A 25,564-nucleotide genomic window follows, 5' to 3' on the forward strand; every position below is an offset into this window, starting at 1 on the left:
ACTCTCCACAAATCTTCAGCTGACCTGAGCCCTCTCTTGCAGAGTTATCAGTCTTTTCTCCACAGGAGTGCATTATGATAGTGCCTCATACCGCCTTTAAAAGTTAATGAAAAGCAAAGAGCAGCAAAATTTCTCTCAGGGCAAAGAGAAATTAATGACACATTACTACGTGATCAACATTATTAGATGCTCTAGAACTAAATTAATTATGCAGATTTCCTGATTACTGGTTTAGACTGCAAAGAATTAGAGTTACTGTGATTGAAGAAGGAGAAATTACAATGTATATGTTCTCTAATTACTAGACCACACCTGAAGACACTGCTGTTGACGTCAAAGGACAATGCAGAAAATATCTACAGTATGTTAGGCAAAGCAATATGACTCAGCATCTTGGAGACTAGATACACAAATTGCTGATGCTGTTTAGAGACTTAAGCCACTGTGTGCTGAGCAACTTGCGTTTCCCCACAAAAACGGTTCAGAGAGAATAGATGGGAAACTGCTGCAAAGATGAGGGTGGCACAGATGTTACCACAGATGCTGCAAAAGGATGGCAAGGTGTCATTAGATAATTAATACCATGTTATTGGAGGCCTTGGAGCATTAGTAACACACTAAAATGTCACTGAGGTGGTGAGTCTTGGCAGTTCCAGAAGGAGTGTAATTCCAGTATTATTTTACTCTTGGATGAGTCACGTGATGGAATGTATGATTAATGTTTTGCTTGTTACTCCTCAGTCTAGACACTAAATAAAGATGACATATGAAACCTTTCCATATTAGCTTCATTGGGATTATTTTCAGTGCCGGTTCTAGACATGAAAACCTCCAGGAGCCCCTAGAGGGGGAGGACTTAAGGGCACACATTAGCAGCCTACTTATGACTTGATACTAGTCTGAAATGGTCGAAACTGGTATTTTAAAGCAGAAAGGCTGCAGCCATGAAGATGCATTCAAAAGAGGGGATGTTTAGGATCAAATATATAAGCACTGCTTTGTAGATTTCATATTGCAATGTGTCAAAAACAGCCTTACCGACGTGCTCATCAAACGCGCTGGATCACTACACAGTCACCAGTCCCTACGATGTGGGAACCGGCCTGTCATCTCAGCCAGCTTTTTTTCACCCTCTAACTGCTAAAAGCGGAAAAAAAATACACGCATTCGGGAGCAGGCTTGGGCTTTCCCGTCCAAAGAAGTCGGAGGAGCGTTTAGTAGAACAGAGTATCCACTGCGATCGCCTTTCAAATCTCGGTCACCGATCCCTTTTCTTGGAGCGCTGTCCCAATTCGTGCAGCCTCCAGAAACAGCGCTTGGTTTTTCCAGATATCACCACCACGTCAACACATAATAGTCACATGAGCCCGATTAAAAATAATGTAATCGTTTAAAGTGTGTGTGTGTGTGTGTATAAGAGAGAGAGAGAGAGAAGGGAAGGAAGGCGCTGCAAGACGGGATCAGGCTGGAGCGGTAAAGCTGATCCGCTGTGGGATTAACCGACGCACAGGCAGGGAGGCAGACCATACAGGCTGGATTTGGCCAACAAAATACATGCAAATTGACAGCTGCACAGTTCCCCACCCTTCATCCGGGCGGGTGTTTGGGGGGCGTTTAAATTATGTCAAAGGCTGCCCTCCCAGTCTCCCAGTCCTCGGGTTAAACTGGTCCATGCACACGCCCTGTCTTTGCGTGCATCGAGCGCACTCCAAGTGGCATTTCAGTACGCATGACACTTACATGATTGCATCTGGCATCACACACACACATTGGCTATACATGTCATTAAAGGTGGCATTCCTTGTGAAAGCCGTGTTACGCACATTAAAAACACAAACCTAACACGCGTGCGTTTCTTCAATTTGCAGAGTCATTCATAGGCTACTCAAATGATGTAATGTTCCCAAAAAGTCCCAGGAGGAACCTTAGATCCCCCCGGCAACAGAAACGCCCAATATTACATGACCAAAGCACACGGTAGGTGACACCTACAGCTGTGACTGACCCCCGACTCGATGCACTATTACCGGTCAAAAAAATCTGAAGTCACCGCCTGCGTGTGGATGGAACCTGCACCAGGGGAGACGAGCTAAAAGTAGCCTGGGCGCAACGTCGGTGCCATGTAAACCATACTCACTGTCATCATCTTGGTAGCCTCACCACCGCGTCTCAAGACATGGTAAAGTGTAAATCCCAGCTGTTTGACAACGGTGACGGTGCTGAGTTGTTTCACAGCAGCTTTACTTTAAAGGGCGGGTGTTGGGGTTGGCTTCTACCCGGAGAAATAACGGAGAGCCGGTGGATCATTCAGTACAATCATCTCTCTGATCTGAGTGGTTGTCTGTCCACAGAGGAGGAAATAACCACCAGAGTCCCGATTAAAATAAATAAATAAATAAATAAATAAAATAAAATAAAATAAAAACAATTAAATGGATGGCTTAAAATCCCAGCAGGTCACCGCTTCCCTGCTCTCATCCACGGCACAGAGATGCCCAACCAACAGTTCAGCCTGCGCGCACTCTCTCCCACGTCAGCTGGAAATAAATAGGCTCTGAGTTAAGTGCGTCCCCTTATATTGTGGGTTAGCTCACGCTCCACAGCTCCCATCCAACCAGACAGTCTTAATAACTGAGCTATTACGCACAGACACACACAGACTGAAACCCGGGCGCAAACACACGCGTCCTGCCGCCACCGCGGACTGATGCTGCTGATCCACGGCCGGTGTTTTCAGGTTTAATGTTTGTGGAGACTCTTAGAAGACAGCTCTGTGTCGCAGTCTGCAGCTCCAAGGAGAGCAGAAAGTGACGACGACAAAACACAACTAAAGCCCAACCTTCTGCACTCACTGACCTTGCAAATGGCAGCGAGAGAGAGAGAGAGAGAGAGAGAGAGAGAGAGAGAGAGAGAGAGAGAGAGAGAGAGAGAGAGAGAGAGAGAGAGAGAGATTGATTTGGAGAAAGTCGTGAAAGTAGGTGAATTATTAAACATACTTCAGGTGTCCTATATTTACAATACTTCTAAACCTGAATTTCTGATTTCATTTGATTTATTTATTTCGAACATGCAAAGAAACAAAATAAAACAAAATAAAACATTTAAATGGACAGAATCCATCTTCAAGCACATACAAGTCTGAATTTTGCATGGTCGAAAAGGAGGAGGAAGAAGTATACAGGGTGGGGAAGCAAAATTTACAATATTTTGAGGTAGGGATTGAAAGACAGTGTATGACCAATTAGTTTATTGAAAGTCATGAGAATTTATTTGCCACAAGAAAATTGACATAATAGAAAATGTTTTTATTCTATGTGTCCTCCTTCTTTCTCAATAACTGCCTTCACACACTTCCTGAAACTTGTGCAAGTGTTCCTCAAAGATTTGGGTGACAACTTCACCCATTCTTCTTTAATAGTATCTTTCAGACTTTCTCGTAATAGTTTTGCTCATAGTCATTCTCTTCTTTCCATTATAAACAGTCTTTATGGACACTCCAACTATTTTTGAAATCTCCTTTGGTGTGACGAGTGCATTCAGCAAATCACACACTCTTTGACGTTTGCTTTCCTGATTACTCGTATGGGCAAAAGTTTCTGAAAAGGTATGGATAATTGTGTTAGGTATGATTATGACATCAATATATGTTTGGTTTCAAAACAATTGACATAGTGCCTGCTGAGAAAAAACAACTAAATGTTCATTGTAAATTTTGCTTCCCCACCCTGTAAACTTATTTAATCCTACCCCTCAGTGCTTTTACACCTTTATCACTAACGTGATACAAGAATCAAACAATACTACTTGCCTAATTTTAGCATCAAACCACAGCAAATCCATAATGCAGTAACTGAACTACACCCAACAATATGATCATGGCAGTACAGTCATGCAAACAGACTCAACAATTCAACCATTTTCTTCAATATTTACAGCATATTTATCAGTACAACATCATCCATAAACAAACAGGCCTCATTGTCATTATTAAATACTGTACCTCTCAAGAATCATTTTTTTAATATCTTTTTTTAAAAACTGAATTATGTTTGATATTTGTTTTATCTCCACACACAATTTGTGGAGATAAAACAAATATCAAACATATATAAACAAATCTCTGTCCAAGATTTGTGGAAATAGACCCCTTTTTGACTATTGTTGGAATAAACTATCAAACTGTGCAATGACAAACTAAGAATATAGATAGTTTAATTGGCAAAATTGTTAGAAATAAACAATTAAGAAAACCTATGTACTCTAATTAAGATGTAGGATAATGTATGACTAGTGGTAGAAGTATTACACAAGTATTAAAATATCACACTAATACCACACAAAGTCAAAGTAAAATAGTTAGAAATGAACTATTAAGCAAACCCACAAACTCTAATTAAGACCAGTGGTAGAAATACCACACAAGGATTCAAATACCACACAGCCAAAGTCAAAATCAGGATCAGGATAAACTTGTCCCTACACATTGCTGCATTCACATTCAGACACATACAACCACAAAACAATTCAGTCACAAAATCTTGAAGTCAGCATAATCATAATTAGGTATTACATCCAGTTCATATATTGCACCCTTTCCTCCGAGATCCAATAAATAGAATAAATATAAGTGATACATGTTAGTTTAAGAAGGGTGGGAGTAATTTCATTCCTTAAGAGTAAAAATTTAAAAAGCACTGAAACACATAATTAGTAATAACATGGGTAGTTCTAAAAGCCCGACCTCATATATTGCACCCTTTCCTCCAAGATCCAATAAATGGAATGAATATAATTGATACAAGTTAATTTAAAAGGGTGGCAGTAATTTCATTCCTCAAGAGTAAAAATTTAGAAAACATTGAAACACATAATTAGTAAGAATATGGGTAGTTTTAAAAGCCTGACCTTAGGCAGAGTTGAATAAAAGATAGTGGGCCCACTGATCAAATCTGGTTTCTTATTTAGCAGTGCTACAGATGTTGGGAGAAAAGAGTGTTTGTGAAAGTATGCAAGTAATATTAGCCAAATAACTGCAGTAAAATAGTCTCTGTAACTACAGTTATATGTATGTGATGTTTATGGATCCCTATCACAGCTACATGTTGCATTTTACTGCTATAGATGTTTGAGGAGCTCACTTTGCCTACTTTACATACTGTAAACAGGTTTAATCTAATAGGATTTTTGTTCTGTGAACTTTTCATGAGCTCAAAAAGTTTCAGTTTTGTGGCAATGCGGTTTCCAGCCAATCCAAGGGGAGGAGAATTTCAGCTTTAAGTTTATCACAACCATTCAAAATCATTACATTTGGAGATACCTGGTTTTCACTGGACAAGATGGAATGAGTCGTTGTAATATTACATATAACTAAAGCAAAAATACTGGTGTAAAATGTATATTCACATCTGAATATGTATACTCAAGTAAACTAAATTTGTATTCAAGTCCTTCCATCACCACTATCAGATCTTCCATTCTGTCCATAAAGTGGAATAATCTTGTTTTCAGACACATTCCTCTTTTTTTTCTACTTATATACATCAATAATTACCTTTGACCCAGTGCAATGATTACATACTGAGTCCAGTTACACTTTATCTATCAACAATAAATCACATTTCCAATCTTTTCACGAGAGGAAGTAAAAATATTCAATTCCGACTTCATGGGCAACAGTGTATTTAGTTCATATTGGATCTCCTTAGATGAAAACCCTGCTGTAGATATATGATTAGATGTTTATGAGCACACATGCACACACACACACACGCACGCACGCACGCACACACACACACACACACACACACACACACACACACACACACACACACACACACACACACACACACACAGTCATGCAGATGGCAGCTGCAGTGTCAGAGCAGAAAAGGGGTTACCACCAACATGGCATGATGTCTTCATGTTGCATTCTGTTTCCTCTTGAACCAGCTGGTGATTTACATATTCTAAAATGTCACTAATAAACCATTCATCCACGACTGGAGTAAATGTACTCCAAGACATTTGTCGAACAAGTGTTATTATTTAAAACTGGATATGCATCTCCTGAGTACTACAGCAAATATTTGGAAATACAAAAGCCCTATGTTGTACTCCAGTGATCATGATGGGAATCTCTTTGTGAGTTGCTCTGCTTTCACAACTTTTTTGCTCGGCATGGCCAGCTGGGCAAAGCCTAGATTTGTAGTTGTTTGAAGGATGGGAGCTGTCTTCAGATATGGTGCACTGAATATATAATAGATGCACAAAGGAGTTCATCCATGTAATAACAGAGCAGGACTTCAAAGACCCCTGGCTGAGCTGCTCCTTACACTACAGTGGGGACAGCACTAGTAGGGATCTCCCCATAGAGGAGACAGCAGGAGTCCAGCCTATTGCCACCACTTCATTCCTCAACACCGCTTTCAACTCTCTTATCAGCAATTCCACTCCTCCCCTCCGCTTTTCTTCCCCAGTTCCCTAAACATTAATAGGTCATAGAGAAGTAAAGCTAAGTGTTGTAGAGTTAACTGAATCCTTTAAAGAGGATAAAGCACTTTTGGGATTTTTATCTAGAAAAATGTAAAGGTCAAGAGTTCAACTGCTCATGATACAGTTATTTTTAATTAACTTGTCAACAGGAGGCCAGTATTGTTTAGGTCAATCTCACACACATATGGATATGAACACACTTTAGTGTCTTTGATGCTTCCGTTTCCTTTTAGTGTCAAAGCTGTCAAAAACATTTTTGACGTGGAAGATTCCCCTCTGCGAATAGTTTCACAAAACAATAAAAGAAGCAACAAGTTCACTGTCAGAGAAGCAAGATAAAGATGTCCATGATATGTCACATCAAAGTCTTCCGATTTTAAGTCTTCATCGTACTTTAAAGAGGAAGACGTTTTTGACAGAGGAGGTGGTCACGGAAAGTTCACTACTCAAAATCCTCCACAGTTCCACTCAAGGCACTCTACGGTCATGTAAAGGTGTGGTGTCTGTCAAACTGCCAATCAGTGGGATGAACCAATCACAGAGGGGCTGAAATGTGGAAAAACAACCTGGTCTAGATCTACAGTATCTGGGAAAGCTTTACTTTATCTGTCTGCCTAACAGTCCATCCAGAGAAGATATCTGGCAGGAACCACTGAAGACCCATTACTGGCAGAGAGATAAGGCAGGAGAAAAGAATACCCCTCAGATAATACAGAAAATTCAGGGAACATCTTCCTCTGCTTATATCCGTCTCCCTGGCGTTTAAAAAACAGGGAGCTACTGACAGTCAGTGAGAAATTGAAACTGTCTCTGCCTTGTCAGGAACTCACCAACTCTAACGGACAGACTCAGAAAGTGACCTTGGAGGATTCCTCTCTCCTACTCTCTCTCTGCTACTCTCTTTTCAGGGTCTATGAAGAAGAGCTCACCTTGAAGTCAGACTCAGGCCAAACCAGACGACAAAAAAATGAAGCATCGGAAACATGGCTGTGGTACAAGGCCAGAACTGCAGATGGGAAATGCCCTGCCTGGTTATAAGAGGCCACAAGAGGCCAGACAACACTCAACACCCCCCGACAATGTCACGTCTTCTTTAGATAAAGAAAACCATACAACTGCTGTTAATGAAATGAATCTACAATACTTCACCACATACTCTGCCCATTTCCACTGTGTTAAATCAGTAGATAAAAGCGTCTGGATATACTCCTCAGCTCATTCTCATCTTAATGTTCAAAGATAGGCTCCAAAAAAGCAATGGCTATATGTGACAGTAAATGGAAAAGCTGCAAACATTTATCGACACGTTACCTGTAAAATATGCTATTTCTATACGTCCTGTTAAATATTCTACGCAGATGATTTTAACAAAATCCTGAACTAATATAATCAGTCTTGTAAACAAGACGTGGCTTTGGTCTGAAGATTAGAGGCACTTTGATCACATTGCACTAAAAAAACTAAAAGACATGTGCCCTGAGAAGTCAGCAGGAGACAGGACTGTACAAAAATAAAATTAAAGTCATTATTGGGTTAAAATGTCTTATTTCAAGTAAAATGATCTGCCAGTACAGTAAGAAAATTGCACTTAACTTTTGTACATAATGAATGTACAATAATTATTTATAAGTGAAAATAGAGAGTGTGTGTGTATATATGTATATGTATATATATATATATATATATATATATATATTAGTGCTGGGCAGCGATTTAAATTTTTAATCACAATTAATCGCGTGGATTTCTGCGATTTATCGCGATTAATCGCATAGTTATATATTTTTTTTTTGTGTGTGGGGGGGTTGCCAGCATCAACAGCATGTATTGCCTTTAAGTGATATTTCAGACTTGAAGTACTCCAGTGATAAAAATGATTCCACACTGCAGTGCTTATAAACAACTTTGTCATTCTCAACCCCACCATCTGAAGACATTTAAAATGAAAATGTCCATGGAAAAGACCAGTACTTTTCTCCATGTTTATGTCCCCACCAGTTTATTTCCGCTTGTGAGTGACTGACAGGAGTCTTAAACCCACTAATAAGTACTAATACTAATAAACCCAATAATATGTGATGTTCAGTTGTTCAAAGCACGCAAAGGGGGCCCTCTAGTGGTCAGAATAAGTTGCACTAATGTATGTTTTGTCCTTTCGGAGTTACCATAGTCAGTTCGGACATAAGATGGAACTAACTAATAAAATAAAAACAAAATAAATCAATTAGTTATGTCTATTAATGATATGTATATTCACGGAGAATGCATAGATGTAATTATTATAAACTTAAATTGACTGCTAATACAACAATCACATTGTAAATAAGTAAAGGTTAGTTCAAAGGCTGGCATATTATATCTAAACACAAGCAATGAATTTACATAAACTTAGCATGAGCCTGCATAAAGAATTAGCAACCCATCTGCGACTGCTAGCATAAACGAATTAGCTTAAACATGTTAATAACACATTGTAATAAACACATCCAAAATAACGTCATAAACATGTTTCTAATGGCACGTTTGCATGTGAAATTATTTAGCAAACAACAGAATGATTGATACATACAGGTGTTGCTTCTGCAGGAGGTACACAAAGTTTGATTCAGCATTACTTGGAAAGTTCGCTCACTCTCCTTTCAGCCGGCACGTGCACAGAGCACCAGCGCTTGGTGCGTGTGGAGCGCCAAAATAAAAGCATGAGTTTCAAAATAAGAGTCCATATGTATAAATGAACTAAGACTTTCTTGAAAGGCAGAACAGCATTAACTGGAGTTTAAAAAAAATTGTCAGCGTTATTTAATGAATGCGTTAACGCGGTAATAACGCGTTAACTTGCCCAGCCCTAATATTTATATATATACACATACCCACACATACATGAACACACCTACAAACATAGATCTACTCTTATACATATATGAAAATCTGTTATATAAATATATGAATTAATAAATATAATCTATTATATGAACACTTATACCTATGCATGCACAACATATATACTTCTGATTTGTTTTGTATTCATGTGTACAAAAACAGTGTGTTAAGAAATATGACTAACTGAAATTGCACCCCCAAATTGCAAGAGCCCAAAATGTTGGACAGAGTTGAGTGTTGATAACCATTGCAAGGTTTGCACTGCCTGGTTTAAGTTTAGATTTTTTTTTAGACTTATTGCCCAATTCAAAAGATGTAGAAAAGAATCAAACATAATAAGTAACATTTTTCCAACTAAACAAATAGAGCAGTTATTTTACTTATTACTTTTTAACAGGGTACCTAGTAATGTATAACATATTGCATTTCAAACATATGCTTCCAAACACATTCTATTAATCATATCACCAAACCTATATAGAGCACATTTTTCCATTTTTACTGCAACATGGACAAAGTGCCACAAGTGCCACCTTTGAGCTTTGTGTAGGCTGCCTGAGCCTTGAGACAGCAGCAGCAGGAAGCAGACTGTGTGATGATGAATAGAGATGTCAGATGGCCACAAAAGAGGTCTGATCCTTAACTGGCCGACTGACCTGCCACTCTAAATAGAATGGGTGGCCAAACCACTGAGACTGGTCATCAATCTCCTTCCAAAATACAATGATGGTTTACTCCATTTAAATCACAAGGTGAATGAAAAGGGGTGGAAAAAGAGCAATGTGTTTGTGAATTCATGGGTGTTCCTCATTTCCCAAGAAAATATATACGTGTGTGCCCTAACAGATGAATGGGTACATTTGTGTATGATTTGTGTTCATGTGCTATGATGCATGCATGTACCTGTGTAACATGTTTTTATAATTGTGTCTACACAATGTGCAAAACCCCAGCACTCATATTGGATTGCACCATTAATACGCTGCTATGATATATTGATCTGCCCTTCCATACTGTATATTCAGTTGACAATTTCAGTTGCTAACGAAGTGTGAAATGAATTGCGAGAGCAACATCTTGTTGAATGTATATAAGAAGTCACAGCCATTACATTCATTTAAATTCAACACACGTATAGGCTCCAGTCTGTAGTGTAAGTGTACAGTGCAAAACAGACACACAAAATTTGTTTAATTTACATGAGTTTATAGAGGCTAAATGGATTGCTCACTAGTAGTCTTGGACAGCATTTTCCACAGCTTAGCAGCCTTAAATTCAAACTAGCAATTACAGAAAAGACATGGATATGTACATATGGCCATAACCATAAAGAAAACTGAAGAGGGAAAACAAACAGCGATAAATGTGATGAAAGGGGAGACAATAGTATTACTGTGGAGGAGGAGAAAGGAAATTACAGTGATGAAGAAGTTGAGGAAGATGAAAATTTTGCTAATGATAATGTTGACAACCACTACAGAAATCAGAGTGATTGCAGCACTGCTGTACTGATGAAAATGATAGCTGACAGAAGCTGAAAAATTAGTAAAAAAATCTCCCTTACTGAGGGACTGGAATGAGCAGAGTTAGATAAAGTCAGCCAAGTCGTTAATGAAGTTATGACCAGAGTCACCACTGTGGCAGGAGATCTTAATCGACCTGCCAGAGAGGAAGGGCCAAGACCTAATCCAGACCCCCTCGGTCCACAGCACACTGGTGCTAATTAGAGCAAAAGAAGGGAAGGTTTGTAATCTGTTCAATTAGTTCAGGCTGGAGAGGCTTCCTGTGGGGATGAGGACAGATTCAGGTGCATGACTGTGTGCTGTAACTGAGGACCATTTTTATGAGTCACCGGGAGAGACTTCACAGTTTATGAGGTGGTCATGCTGAGATTTTTCAAAGCCTCTCTATTAATTTTCAAACTTTCCCTATTTTTCACACTCTGGATGAATTTTAGGTCAGACTCTCACCTCTTTGTGTTTCTCTACATCATATTGCTCTCACCTCTTGCTCTTTCTGCAACGCAGCAGAAAACATCCACAGTGGTTAAATAGTCAGAAATGGAGATGGAGACTCTCAGTGTGTCAGGACCCAATCCCTAGTCTCTCTGCTGCCTGCCTTGCACTCCTCCTCGGCTGTTTCTGTGCCCTGTCAGCAGTACAGCCAACGAGAGACATGCATCCACCCTGCCCTGTGCTTGGCTCCATAGTGTGCAGTGTGCAGATGTCCACACAATTTACTGCCCACACCAAATTGGATCAGTTCTGTGGTGTTTTGTGCAGGCCCTTGCACCTGCTATCCTCCACCTTCTCTCATAAATGACTAAACATCCAGAGTTGGAGGCTGAAGGGAGAGAACAGAGGCAGCGGGAGTTGATTTAAGGAGCAAATTAAACTGGGAACAGCTAAATGAGATAGAAACAGAAAGGGATGGGCTGATGTTCTCTACTTTTGCAGCACACTTTTCTCTGCATGTGCACATCTGTGAATCCTCCCCAGAGGTTGTTAGTGGAAAACAGGGCACAGGAGTCACCGTGTACTCTGCAGATTTCAGAACCACACCAGCACTGATCTGCCACTGATGATCTACAGTTTGCACAGCTTGACCTCAAAGGCAACCATGCAGTCTGCCAGGCCACCTGAATGTTGTCAAGGTTAAGCACAATCTGACACCTGATCAGCTGTGACGAGTGATCGGTGTGATCTTGTCTTATAACTGAGTTATTGGTGTATAGCACTCGCACCTTGAAATCTGAGCAGTATAGCGAGAAAACACATGCAGGTGAACTCTGGCAGGCGTTGGCACATTGTCTAGATCAATTATTGATTCTTTCCTGACATTCAAGTGTGAGATACTACTGAAGACACTGAGATGGAAGTTTAAGACATATCACAGCAGCAATGGGGAAAGGGATGAACCGAGCAACAGCAGTGTAATGCAAGAAAAACCATGGATTATGTTGTATGCATTTGAAAAAATAGTGAATTTGTTTGTTGTCAATAAATGCAAGGGTTTAAAGGAGTGATATTTGGCTTTTTTAAAATGGAATTATGCATTTTAAAAATTTTCCTATGGTCCACATAAACTGTAAACGCTATGCTTGGGTCTGAATTCTTCAATGATTCAATTCCACAGGTCCATCTTCAACCCTATTTCTGAGTAATGACACCAGAAAGGTCATTTTGAGCGCTGGCCCTTTAAATGCATGAGCCACTTCCTGCCCCACCCCCTCCATGTTGTTGGCTGTGCTGCTCTGTCCTGTTCAACCAACAACTGAACATTTTAGGTAATCGGCTCGAATTTGGACATATTTTCAGTATGGACTACAACCGCTGCTGCTGACAAACAATTATGGCATACTCTGAGAAATATTTGAAGTCTTGACTTTATATGTACAAATGTCATGACGTAACTAATTATAGACGTAACAAATTAAGCAGGAATTAAAACGGGTTGTAGAAATCCACTCGATTTTTGCCAAAATTAATATAAAGACAGCTTTGCAGCACCTGGAGGGTTCAAATTCAAACTTTTTTAACTATTAGGGTCTCTAAATACACAAATACATGTACCAAAGACAAATAAAAGTGGGTTTAGCAAAATATAACCTCTTTAAGTATGACTTTCTGAACAGACATGCAAACTGATATTGAATGTTATGTTTGTTCAGTCATTAATATTTCTGAATGTAGTTCATAAAGTCTTGAATGCACAATCACATCATTAACATACACCTATCACATGTACAGTACAAGCATATACACCAGGTTGATGATTATGTGGTCATTTAGGTACAGTGGGTCTTCAGGTCCTGTGTGTGTGTGTGTGTTTCCTACATCATGCACTAATGAAAGAAACATTAAAAGGCTGTAGTGCACTATTATCACAGCATTTGTTACCATCTGAAATCAGGGAGCGAGTGTTCATCTCTCCTGAACAGCCCATTAAATCCAAACTTCTCTTGAACTCTTACAGTATTTGGTTTCAGTCAGTAGTATCTGTTATTTATTATTAATCTCCTGAGCAATATTTTTGATGAACTCCACACTTAGACTTCTTTTCTGCTTTCTGTAAATTATCAAGAAGTAAGAAACAGTATGTGTTTACCCAGTTATAGTTACTTGAACTGTATATTTTTTTCATTGTTTATTTCCCAAGCTGTTTTCACTTCATACTGCAGCAATACTCATCTTTGATAAAGGTTAAGTTGCATTTTGTCATTGTCTTGTAATAGCCTTTCTTCTAATTTAGTAGCATTATCTGGTGAATAGCAATGCTGTTGCTGCCCTCACTGCCTGTCTCATTGTTTTCTCTTTAAGCATGTAAATCCATATAATTACACCCAACCTAATAGTGTGCACAAACTCATTTGCTGCTTTCCTGTTTTTTTTTTTTTTTTTTTTACCTTACCGTTTTATTGTTTATTTACGCATGAAAGACAACTGAGTCAATTTTTCTATCATACTGTTAATACACTTTTTGAATGTATATAGAAAATGCAATATTAGGGTTAGTTGAAGTTCAGACTAATGTTCTGACACCACTGCTGTTGCATATAATGTTATATATGCTGTACATATAATAATATAACAGCAGCAACAGTCATCCCCATGGCTCTAAAATGAAGCATTTCAACAACCTTTTTCTGCAGGGGGTCATAGACTTTGAGAAAGACACCATCTCACAACCAATGGTCCCTGTCACCATTATTTGCCAACAACAAATATCCGTTTCATTCTTTTCCAGTCATCCTGTAAATGTTTCTTTCTTCCAACGCTTTGTTTATTACTTGTTTATCTTTCTAGGTTAAAGTTCTTTGCTTGTAGGAGTTGTTGGCTACAGTGAAACTGTGCTTCATCTTGTCTTAAGTTTAGTAACATAACCATTCTTTAAGTGACAAAGCTCTTTCTCACACTGTAAAGTTGAATAATTTTATGTGAGCATATTCACACTCCTCATTTCAGAAAAGCTAGGAGAAATTCAGAGATTAGCAAAATGATGAAGTAATTGAGGAGACAGTGGGGGGAAATGAGATCAGATTATAGCAGTTAAAATCATAATAGGCTTCTTTTTCAAGTGGATTATATAATACAACAGTGATGATTAGAGCTAATCCATGACCACAAAGCATGGATAACAGGAGAATCAGTGAATAGATTGGCAGACTTTGAATAAAATGATGTTTGGTTTCTGTAATTACAATAGTCATTTGTTAATAAAACCTTTCTGAAGAGTCCAGGGGACAAATCCGACCCACTGGCACTGGCGTGGTCATCATTCCTGTAATTAGAGACAACTGTCGCTTTGAATGACATCCAGAAAATCTGAAATATTTATGATTGAAATGCCTCTGAGCCAGAGCAGTGAGCATGATTTGTTCTTTTGGATTAAGACACATGGTGGTACACCTGCAGAAAAAGTAAAAGTAAGCTGGAGGTATGAACATCCTTTTTACAAAGAAGCTGTGTTGTACAAAAGTGAAGTCAGTGTGAACCACTGTGAGAGTCATAATGGTCAGCAGCCACTCCAGCAGAGATGCATGTGCTGTCAGAGGCAGGGCCAAAGGAACTGAGGAGAGAGCATGTCACATTGGCTATTTTGGCACAGAATACTCCTGGAGGGGGCCTTATCACCTCCATCATGATGAGTAACCCACCTGCCATAAGTGCTCGTGTGTTCCCTTTCATTTGTCACATTTCCCCATTGTAACTTCTCGAAGAAATGCTTGTGTCTTTTTTCATGTTCACTGGCGCTATTCTTCTCTTATTCTCCACTTTTGTATTCTACATTCCCCTGTCTTTCTTCCTATCTCCCCTCCAGGCTCTATAGTGCCATCTCAAATGCTCTGTGCAGTGTCAGAGATAGCAGCTGAAGAGGCTGGGAGGGTAAATAGGTATAAGGGCATCAAGCCCACGGCTCCCTCGAAGAAAGAAAGGTGGTGGTGGGGGAGATCATCAGTAGAATATTTAGAAAACCATCCCGACAAAAGGATTCAGACAGCAAATGGACCTTGCAGTAGAGCGTATTGAATCATTCAAAAGCTAAACAACAGGGTAGCACATCAATACATCTGACAGGTGAATAGTGTTTGTTGCTTGTGTTTGTGCTTCAAGTGAATGCAACTTTGTGCTACATTTAACACAATGCTAACCAGTTTATGGAAAATAACTGATGTGAAGTTACATGAACAACTCTCATTTGGACGAGTTAAATAGATTATAATTATGGTAATTATCAACAGGAGCAGGTCATGTGGAGTTTAGAAGAGGAAGCGCTGTACATTGTCGCTTAGAGGATAAAGAGTTTAAGATGCATCATAATTTACATTCAAAAGCATTAGTAGTTCAGTAAATTAATGGGCAGTGTTTGCGTGTTTGTTACGTAGGAGGGTGTGATGAGGTAGGAGGTAAAAACAGCACGAAGCTGTGTTCATTTTATGTAAACATGCTGCAATTTTAATGGACTCTATCGTACTTAGCAGGCCCCCCTGTTAGGTAAGGAAATAGACTGAGGGAGAAGGGATGTGGGAGGCTTTCAGACCACTTTACTCTTTGAATCTGTCAATTCAGCCCCGCTTTTCCCATCCTCCCTCTCTCCTCATCGTCCTATCTTCTTTCACCTAAGGTCTACTCATGCATGTTATCACTGAGCTGGCAGCAGTGGGAGGCTACAGAGGAATTCTTATGCCCGAAATGCTCCCCTGGTGCCATCCAACCCTCCACCACTCCATCTCCATTTTTACTGCCACATGCTCCACAGCTGTCCTCCTCTCTCATACTGTAACCATTATACCATTATCCCTTCCCTGTATCCAAAGTGTCTCTGCTGTAAGTAATGACTCTCCTCTCCTCTCCTCTCCTCTCCTCTCCTCTCCTCTCCTCTCCTCTCCTCTCCTCTCCTCTCCTCTCCTCTCCTCTCCTCTCCTCTCCTCTCCTCTCCTCTCCTCTCCTCTCCTCTCCTCTCCTCCCCTCCCCTCCCCTCCCCTCCCCTCCCCTCCCCTCCCCTCCCCTCCCCTCCCCTCCCCTCCCCTCCCCTCCCCTCTCCTCTCCTCTCCTCTCCTCTCCTCTCCTCTCCTCTCCTCTCCTCTTCTCTTTAAAGCAAAGGGAACTTCAAACAGGTGTGACAGGTTTGCATTTCTACCACTAACATTGACTCCCATCCCCTCCACTGGAACCAAATAGCTGCGACTAAATCCACAATCCAGTGCCCTCACCTGCTGCTGGTGCTTCTTTAATACGCCCCCGCAGTTATTATGCCACTCTGGGCCCTATACCCGATATATGTGCCAGTCAACCAGCGATTGTGCAGTCACAATGATGACAACCCTGCACCATTATTAAACAGCTATGCCTCTGGGACATGTATCCAGTGGACATGCCATCAGATGATATCCAGCTGAGTGACACAGATACACAGGCTGACACATACACTTACGCATGCACTACATGCTTATGCATGAGAATGGAGGTCATCCCACTGTGGCTTTTGAAATCTGAGACTATGTAGCTGTGTAGCTGGGTGATATGGCTTTAACTTTACATCACTGTATAATCTGAAGCACGGAGGGTAATGGCATGAATCACAATATATTCATGTTCCTTAATATTTCAATATAAATACATCTGATGTGGATGGTAGGACAGATTCATGGAAGATCCTGCTATACTTTTAACTGTGTGACTAGGAGACTCATTGAATTTGTATGTATCAGCTGTTTTTTTTTTACTATTTTGTAGTATGGCTGTACATACACTAAACAAAAACATAAATGCACCATCTGACACTTTAACTTTTTTTTAGGAATAAGTGTTGCACAATATATTAAATGATACAGTTTATTCTGTTGATCAATGTGGTACAGATTACTGTCCTTTAGAACATGATAGTGGCATCTGGCACTCAGGGACATTCATGTGGACATGGTGGGGGCTGGTTGAAAGAAATCACAACTCCGTATCTCATGTGTCCACCACTGGACTCCTGTAGAACAACACATCGTCTTCTCATCGAGTTGACAATATTGTTATTTGTGACCTGTGGAATGTTATTCCACTCCTCTTTGAGGGCTACACGGAGCTTTGGGATATTTCCCGCAGGATTTGTGACATCTGTGGCACAGTGACATCTGAGAAAATGTGACATTTGGAGGTGTCCTTTTATTGTCCCCAGTATAAGGAGTGTGTGAATACTGTTAATGCTGTTTGAGCAGTGTTTGGACATGCTACACCTGTGTTGTGGGTGGAATCACTAGACCACTGAGCAAGTGATCACAGACATGGACACAAAGTTTGTTTATAAGTCAAGAGAATTAACCATGTTTAACCATTGTAAGACATCATGAGCTCATTTTGGGCTGCGCGTCTCGAGTTACGCAAATACTGTACATGGTGTGTTTATATTTTTGCTCAGTATATAAAAGGAATACCATATGTGGAACTTAAACAAATATGCTGGTTCATTTGGTGTATTGCAGCACTCCTGTAGCGTGATATAGTGGTATCTTCTTTGGTATTCTCTGTTGAGGTGTTAAATTGTGAATGGCATTTAGTGGTACTACTTTCAGTTAATCTGATGCTCAATACAACTCAATATAATTGTACTTGTGGTCATTCAGTTTTAGTTCAAATACGCAAAATGTATCTCTCCATCTGATGTCTGTTTTAGTTTCCCTTTACTTTAGATCGATACATTAACCCTTAAAGACCTAGAATTATACTTCCAAATGAATCTAACCTCATTTTTCACCATTTATTACAATGTTGCGTTCTGCATTTAGCATTTTAAGTGACAATCAGGTGTTTCCCATATCTAATTTACTGGCTATGTAGTTGTTCATAAAAGTAAATAAACAGTAAATTCAAAGGTTATTTGGTAAAACTGCAAATATATATCCTCAACTGAACATAAAACAAGCATCTATCTGATGAATCAATGTTGGAAAAGATGTTGTTTACCATGTTCACTATGGAACCTCTGAACGTCCACATGTGATGTTACTGAAAAGCTGAGAAAGTACATTTTACTTGAATTATTTTAGTGTATTAATAAGACTAATGGTTCAAAAGTTACTAAACATTTTACATCAGTAGATGCTTTTGGTCACTGGCAGCTGTGTAGGTCTTACAGGGAAATAGAGGAGAAAGAGTAAAAAAAATGGAACTATGATGTGGGAAAGATACAGCAAAAACAGGATGTGACAAACAAATGTGCTGTTTTCTTTTCTGCGCTTTTTAATTTAACCTTTTTCTTGTCTCCCCTTTTTCCTTATATGTATCTCATATTGGGACAAAGAAGAACGAACAATACAGTTGAGAGATGCAGAAAACTTGTGTTCGATAGTTTGTTATAAACCTATGATTGTAAACAAAAAATAGCAGCATATTGGCTTTGATGAAAACAGAAAGCTAAAAAAAACATTCTGAAAGATGTGTATACTCTCATATTGCCTTATGCACTTTCTTGCCTTTTACATCCTCACACACATGCACATAAACACACACTACAGTAAAGGAGGCCATGATGGAAGATACAAATCTGGTGATGTATAATATTCAGATGACAGTGTGGCAAGAGTGGGTAATACATAAGCGTCAGTAAACATGTAAAGATGGATGTTGCAGTAATTTAATATCCAGATGCAGTCATGCTTGTAGAAAAAAATATCAAACTGAAACAAGTGCAAAGAAATCTGCAGCGGAGGATATTTTAGAAGTAAACAGCAAAGGTGAGGAAAAGTGAAAGTGGGGGGGGGGGAAGAAGCGCATTTTGAACAACCTCCTGCATCCTAGCACAGTGTGAACAAGGTGAGGTCATTTCTTGGGAAGCCTGGGCTGAATTCTAATCACGACAATAAGGTCAACAGAGTAATCCCTGTCTGCTGAAATGTCACTGTTCCTCTGCTCTGACACCACTCCCCACGCACAGCATCACAAAAACCAGCTATCGATCATGTACTAATTAGGAATGGATGAAAGCTGCTGTATGCTGGAATACATGGAGCATGCACAGCCCCAACACTGAACACAAGCAAGCAACAGGATTAAATACATCACCTTCAATTACACACATGTGGCTATGCTGTCGTACATACACTCTATAGGTCAGAAAGACAAGGGAATCATCTCGACCTGATCTGAGAAACGGGAGTGGAAGGTAAAGACGAACCAGTGAGTAGCATTATAGCAGTTATTTATCTGGTTCAGTGCTCCTGGGGAAAGATTAACTAAGAAATTTACAGCAGTGACAAATCTGGATTAAGGATTTTCATGAGACTAAAACAAGACCCAAGCTTGAACCGCTGACCTCTGTTTGACATGCCCCATGAAAATTGCTACTACTATACAGGTAGTAGCACTTTCATGTAGTACCATGAAACTTTAACTAGATTTGCTTTTGTATGTACGTAGTATTCTAGAGAATACAGAGGATGTACACCTGCAGGCACTTAGACACCTACTGTTTTAGTGTGGAAAGTAGGGCTGAAGTGACCGTATGAGTAAAATGTAATATTTATCATGAACGTTTCACATGAATCCAATTGAGGACCTGTTTAGAGTAAAATAGTCACATGTCCATCAGCTAGTCACATTTATACTATAGCGAAAGTGAACATCAACATGAAAAAGTAAATTTGCACACATCATTTATTAAGTGGGCTCATTTTTAGCTAAATATCTCTATTTTTGTGGAACTTTTATCCTTTTTAAAATACCACTTGTAGAAAAAAAGATATAACCGATTTTATCGATTGTACTTTTACACCATAGCCATGCCTCAGACATAAAAATATAGCTCAAATTTGACGCTAAAAATGATATCTAAAAATGTTTAAAATGTATTCAATCTGTCACATTTAAAAAGACTATCTGTGAATTGTTACAGAGAAATTACCCTTTATTTGTAATTTACTTATATCAGTATGGACCACCACAAGTTGGAAATAACACTGTAAGTATTAAATACATTAAATAAAGCATTGTGATTATATCTGGCTTGTTGTTTTAGAAAATAAGTCAACATTTTGGGTGATGCTTACAATGGTAAAGAGTCGTCCACGTGTTACTATGGCAGCGTGTCCTCGTGTTACCACATTCTCATATCAATAAGACTTGTCAATATTTTACTCCTAAATTTATTTTCAGCACAGTTGAACATAATATCTAAAAGGTTTTGTCCTACTTAATATCAATTTCTGTCGAGAACTGCATGTTTTGAATGTTTGCGTAAAGCTTAAAAAAATTGATGTCTTTCAAGTCCATGTGTTAGCGAGCAGTAATTTGACATTTTTCACCTAAAAATTGTATCTCTCCAAATTTTGTTATACATAATATTAAAGTGCTTATGAATACCTACTCAAATATGTATAATACATGCATATACGTTACTCTGTTTACATGACAGAGACTGTTGAACGCGTAATGTGTCCATGTGTTACCGCTTGATCAGACCCTATAGTATAGTTTTAAAAGGAAAACGATACACAAGGATTCTTTGTTTAAAGGCATGCATTCAGAGTGCCATAATTTATACCACACAATGCTTACACAAAGTCCAAAGATCTTGTACTGATGATGGAGAGTCAGACTGCTGTATGAAGTTTTCTCCAGGGATTCAGGTCTGGACTCTGTGGTGGCCAAACCATATGTAAAAATGATGTCTCATGTTTCCTGAACTACTCTTTCACAATTTGAACCTAATAAATCTGTCCATCAGAGTAGAAAAAACTCCACTGACTTGACACCAAACCGGGTCATTCAGTATATTCATGTTTAGCTGACCATATTTTTGGTATATGATGTTGCTAAACTTAGACCTGACTAACTGAAGCAACCCCAGATCATAATACTGTCCCCATTGGCTTGCACTGTAGGCACTAGGCATGATGGGTAATAACTTCATCTGCCTCTCTTCTCACGCTGGATCAGGGTTGATCTGGACCCGTTAGACCACATGACCTTCTTCCACTGAAACACAGTCTGATTACCTTGAGAGAACTCTGTCAAACTGTGTGAAACTATTATGGGTGGAGTATGTATTATATAAGTATACTGTATTTGTAGGAAATTGTTTGCACATGATGTATTTCAGCATAGTTAGATTCATTCAAGCTGTTCCAACTCTAAAATTATGAATTCAATATCCTAAGGAATTATGAAACAGGAAATTAATTTGATGGTTGAGTTGAACGTAACAATGTCTTGAATGATGCTGAGTTATAGATGACAAATTACAGTAGTAAAGGATGGCAGATTGCTTTCTTTTCTTTTTATTTGTTTTTTAAATGTATGAAATAAACTACACTAACCTAAGGATTCCTTCAACTTACTTTAATGTACTTAATACTTAGTAATGTAGTTATACACAATGCTGTCCAAAAGACTTAGGTTAAATAAAGTTCTAATGACCACATATGCATTTTTAGTCTCCTTCCTTTGCACTTAACATGTTTTTAACTTATGAGACTCATATCAGGTTTCACTCCACACATGTTGGATGTTTCTAACTGTTTGTGCTACTTCTTGTCATGGGGTCAGGGGTCACACTGAATAGTGACTTTAACCTTTAGAACAATTTTTTTTTTTTGTGTGTATCTTAATACTTGGCACATATCTCCTTTATTTTCTTCTATCTGAACAAAAACAGACAATTAAATTTGTCGCTCATTTCAACTCCGCAAGAACAAGCCTAGAGATGGCCTAAACCTTTTGCATAGTAGATATTATATATTTAGTACATAGTACATATTGAATATTTTCATATTTAGTGTCTATTTATCATTCAGTAAAACATATATGTGAGCAAAGAACACAGAAAACTCAATCTAAGCAAGTATGATTATACCAGTATGAAATACTACTATAATCTGAGTTGCAGAGTTAGATGCACTATATAATTAAAATTAGAACACTATGTGCATTTACAGTGTAAAACAAAGAGACAATTGGTTTGTTTTTAATAAACATGAACGTTATGCGGTGATTTATCCTTATTTCATATACTTGCTTATTTTATAATTACTTTGTGTAATTATAGCCACTATCTTTAAAATTAGCAGGTATTTGTTCATGCTTCGTACTGATGAATAAGCTGTTGTCATTACTGATTTATTTCCCCGTGGGTGAATGTAGACAGGTGACCAAGATGGCTCTTAAACCCAAGTTCTCACTTTAACATTCAGTGATTTATAGTATGGGGCCCCTGTGAAAACCACGACAGGGCTCCCAGTGATGGAACCCCATAAATATAGAAAACAATATTCATGCACAAACACTGAAAGTCAAAAATGAAGATGACCAGAGAGACGTACTATGATCTGCCATCTTGGTTGAACCCATTTAAACAAACATGTAGATGGAAGAGACAGCACTGTCATAGAGACAGAAACAGACTACAGCCCCACAACTAATATGTGTGTGTGTGTTTGTATATGTGTGTGCTCTTTTGTGTGGAAAAACATTTGAAACAGTCTGCATAGGCCTTGTCAGGTAGACTAAGGTCTAAGAACTAAAGAGAGAAAGAATAGCTAGCTGCAGTAAAAAAAAAAACAAAAACCTGAAGTGCCGGAAAAAATACATTCAATGGAGACAGGCAGAGATAGGCAGAAAAAACTGCAAAAGAAGTCAAAAGAGACGGTGAGAATAACCACTTTTGAAAGAGTAGCATAAGAAGGAGGGAAGAAAGGAAGGCCATACACACAAATTTCTGTGAACATTAGCAAAAGCACTGCATTATTAAAGCATGGAGCATAATGACTCACATTTGCATTGAGTCTGTATTCATGTCAGCATTATGGTATTCCATATGAAGCCATGATTGATGAGCCTCTCTCTGGTGACATTATTAAACTGATCCAACTCATTAACATTTTAACTACATAGGTGATTTGGTCACAGTGGAAAAAGGAAACAGATGCAAAGACATTGTATTCAAAAGTTTCAGTGTCTTAATATTATATTGCACAGAAAGGCTTGTATATATAACTGTAAATATTCACATTGGATAGAGACATGGTGCTACATTTTGATGATCAATGTATTTCCCACTTCGGCAATGTTTTTCTCATCTATTCCTCTGTCTCGCCTGCTTTCAGTCAATTACCCTGAGCATCACAGTTTTATAATATACAGTCCATCAGTCTGCTGACTAAGAAATGCATTATCTATGCGTTCACAGAGGATCACAAACAACAGCTTATTGCTCATAAAATGCACCCAGGCTTTAAACCTGCATGCACACACATACAAACACGCACAACTACCTACGCAGAACCTGTTTTTCATTCAATTATCAGCATGTCTGTGCAATCTAAAACAGCTTAGAGACAGGCAGGACACTGTAAAAATGGACTGTGAAATTTGGCCTGCGTAACTGTGAGAAACAAAAAAAAAAAAAAAAAAACTGTGGAAATACCTATAACGCCAAGTACAATTATACCACCTCCGTGTGCCGCTGCTGCTCTCAGACAAATTGATAGGTAGATTAGTTTTGCACTTGACTGGTTTTGTCTGGCAGCTCCAGCCGGGCCTCATGTCACATGCTGGAGACAAGGCCACCATGTCCCCAGGTCTGTTCACAGGTAGACAGACTCATTTGGTCTGCTGCACAGTCTTTCACCATCACCTCTGTTCTGGATCCCGTTCACTGCAAACTGCAGATGCATGCATAGACGCGTCATTGAGGGAAATGCAGATGACATGAAGGTGTGAGGAATAACTACAGGGTTATTTATAAAATGCAGTGATGGATGAAAACAAGGATGTCAGGATGGATGGAGATGCAGAAAGTATAGATGTAAGGAGAGGCAGAAATATAGCAGTAGCAGGATATTTTATCATCATATATGTAAGAAATACACTGTATATCATGATCAATTTTAGTGATCAAATGAATGAACAAAGAAACATAACAAAGACAGATAATGCTACGTAGAGAAGCTCCAAAATGACAGGACTCTCCATCACAGAAATATCAGATATTTCTTGAACAACTGTACTCATAATTCAATTGGAATTTGTGAAATTTCAGAAATTTCACTGTAGCCTAGCTCATTAGACACTTAACACAATTTTTGTTGTCTATGATTTATCACTAGTATTATACTGCATTATCAGTTCTGTGTTAATAATATGATATTTGCCTTTGCTGTTCTATACAGTTAAGAACAGCATGGACAAAAAAGTGGTGCCAAGCACGACAAACCCCACCCCTCGCACATATTGTAGCTTATTTTGGCATAGATCCAGCTGATGTCATCATGTCTATGCATGTGGTGATGTCATCATATCAGTTGCCTCTATATATGTGCCAAGTTTGAAGTAAACTGAAACAAAATTGATGTTTTAGAGACATTTGAAATTTTGCCCATTTTAAGTGAACTGGAGAAGAAAAAAGACTTTTTAAAAATTCATAAAAATTTTTAGCTTTGACCTACTTTTCCCAAAATGTAATGACATCTATTCTGGTTCACTGCCAATCTATAAACCAAATTTGGTATGAATTCAACCAATAGTTTTGCTGCTACAGACATGTGAAATTTCACCTATTATAAGTAAATGAGAAAAAAAAAAAGATTTAAAAAATTCATAAAAAATTTGAACTTTGACCTACTGTTCCCAAAATGTAATCAGATCTATTCTGGGTCACTGGCAATCTATAAACCCATAGTTCAACCAATACTTTTGCTGCTAGACTGTTAACAAACAAAAAAAACAAACAAAGAAATAAACAAACCAAACCAAAAACAATACCCCTTGCCTCCCCTTCAGGGGGGTTGGGGGGTGGGGTGTAATTAATGCACAAATAAATCTGAAGAAAGCTGTATTGTTCAGTTTGATCTTTGTTCTTCCTTTAGAGCCAGTGCAAAAAGCATAGCTAGCTACTAGGAGCAACAGCAAAACTTAATAAATGATATAATTATTAAGTTGTTTAATCTCTGTGTTTGTAATACTGCTGTAATAAGGATCTTAATATAAAGTGTTACCAAGAATAAATGTAGGAATGTATAGACATGGGAAGAATTGAGCTGTGGCTTCCATGTAAAAGAAGTGGATTAGAATGAATAGAGTTGGTAGAGGCCAGAAAAGTTAATCACAATGAACAATGCAGCCTACAAACTTTCTAAGCATATACTGCACGTCAAGTTTCTCCCCCTCTCGCTTGTGTCTGCCTCAGTCCCAGTGCAGACAGGTGTAGC

At 38.7% G+C, this 25,564-nt stretch overlaps 1 protein-coding gene across 1 annotated transcript in view; it reads right to left on the reverse strand.

Annotated features, from left to right (window-relative positions):
* schip1 (schwannomin interacting protein 1) overlaps positions 1-25,564 on the reverse strand; it is a 243,072-nt gene that overhangs the window by 39,407 nt on the left and 178,101 nt on the right. The gene's annotated exons all lie outside the window — the stretch shown is intronic.

The sequence above is a fragment of the Sphaeramia orbicularis genome, chromosome 13 (assembly GCF_902148855.1).
Source record: "Sphaeramia orbicularis chromosome 13, fSphaOr1.1, whole genome shotgun sequence".
Lineage (NCBI taxonomy): Eukaryota > Metazoa > Chordata > Actinopteri > Kurtiformes > Apogonidae > Sphaeramia > Sphaeramia orbicularis.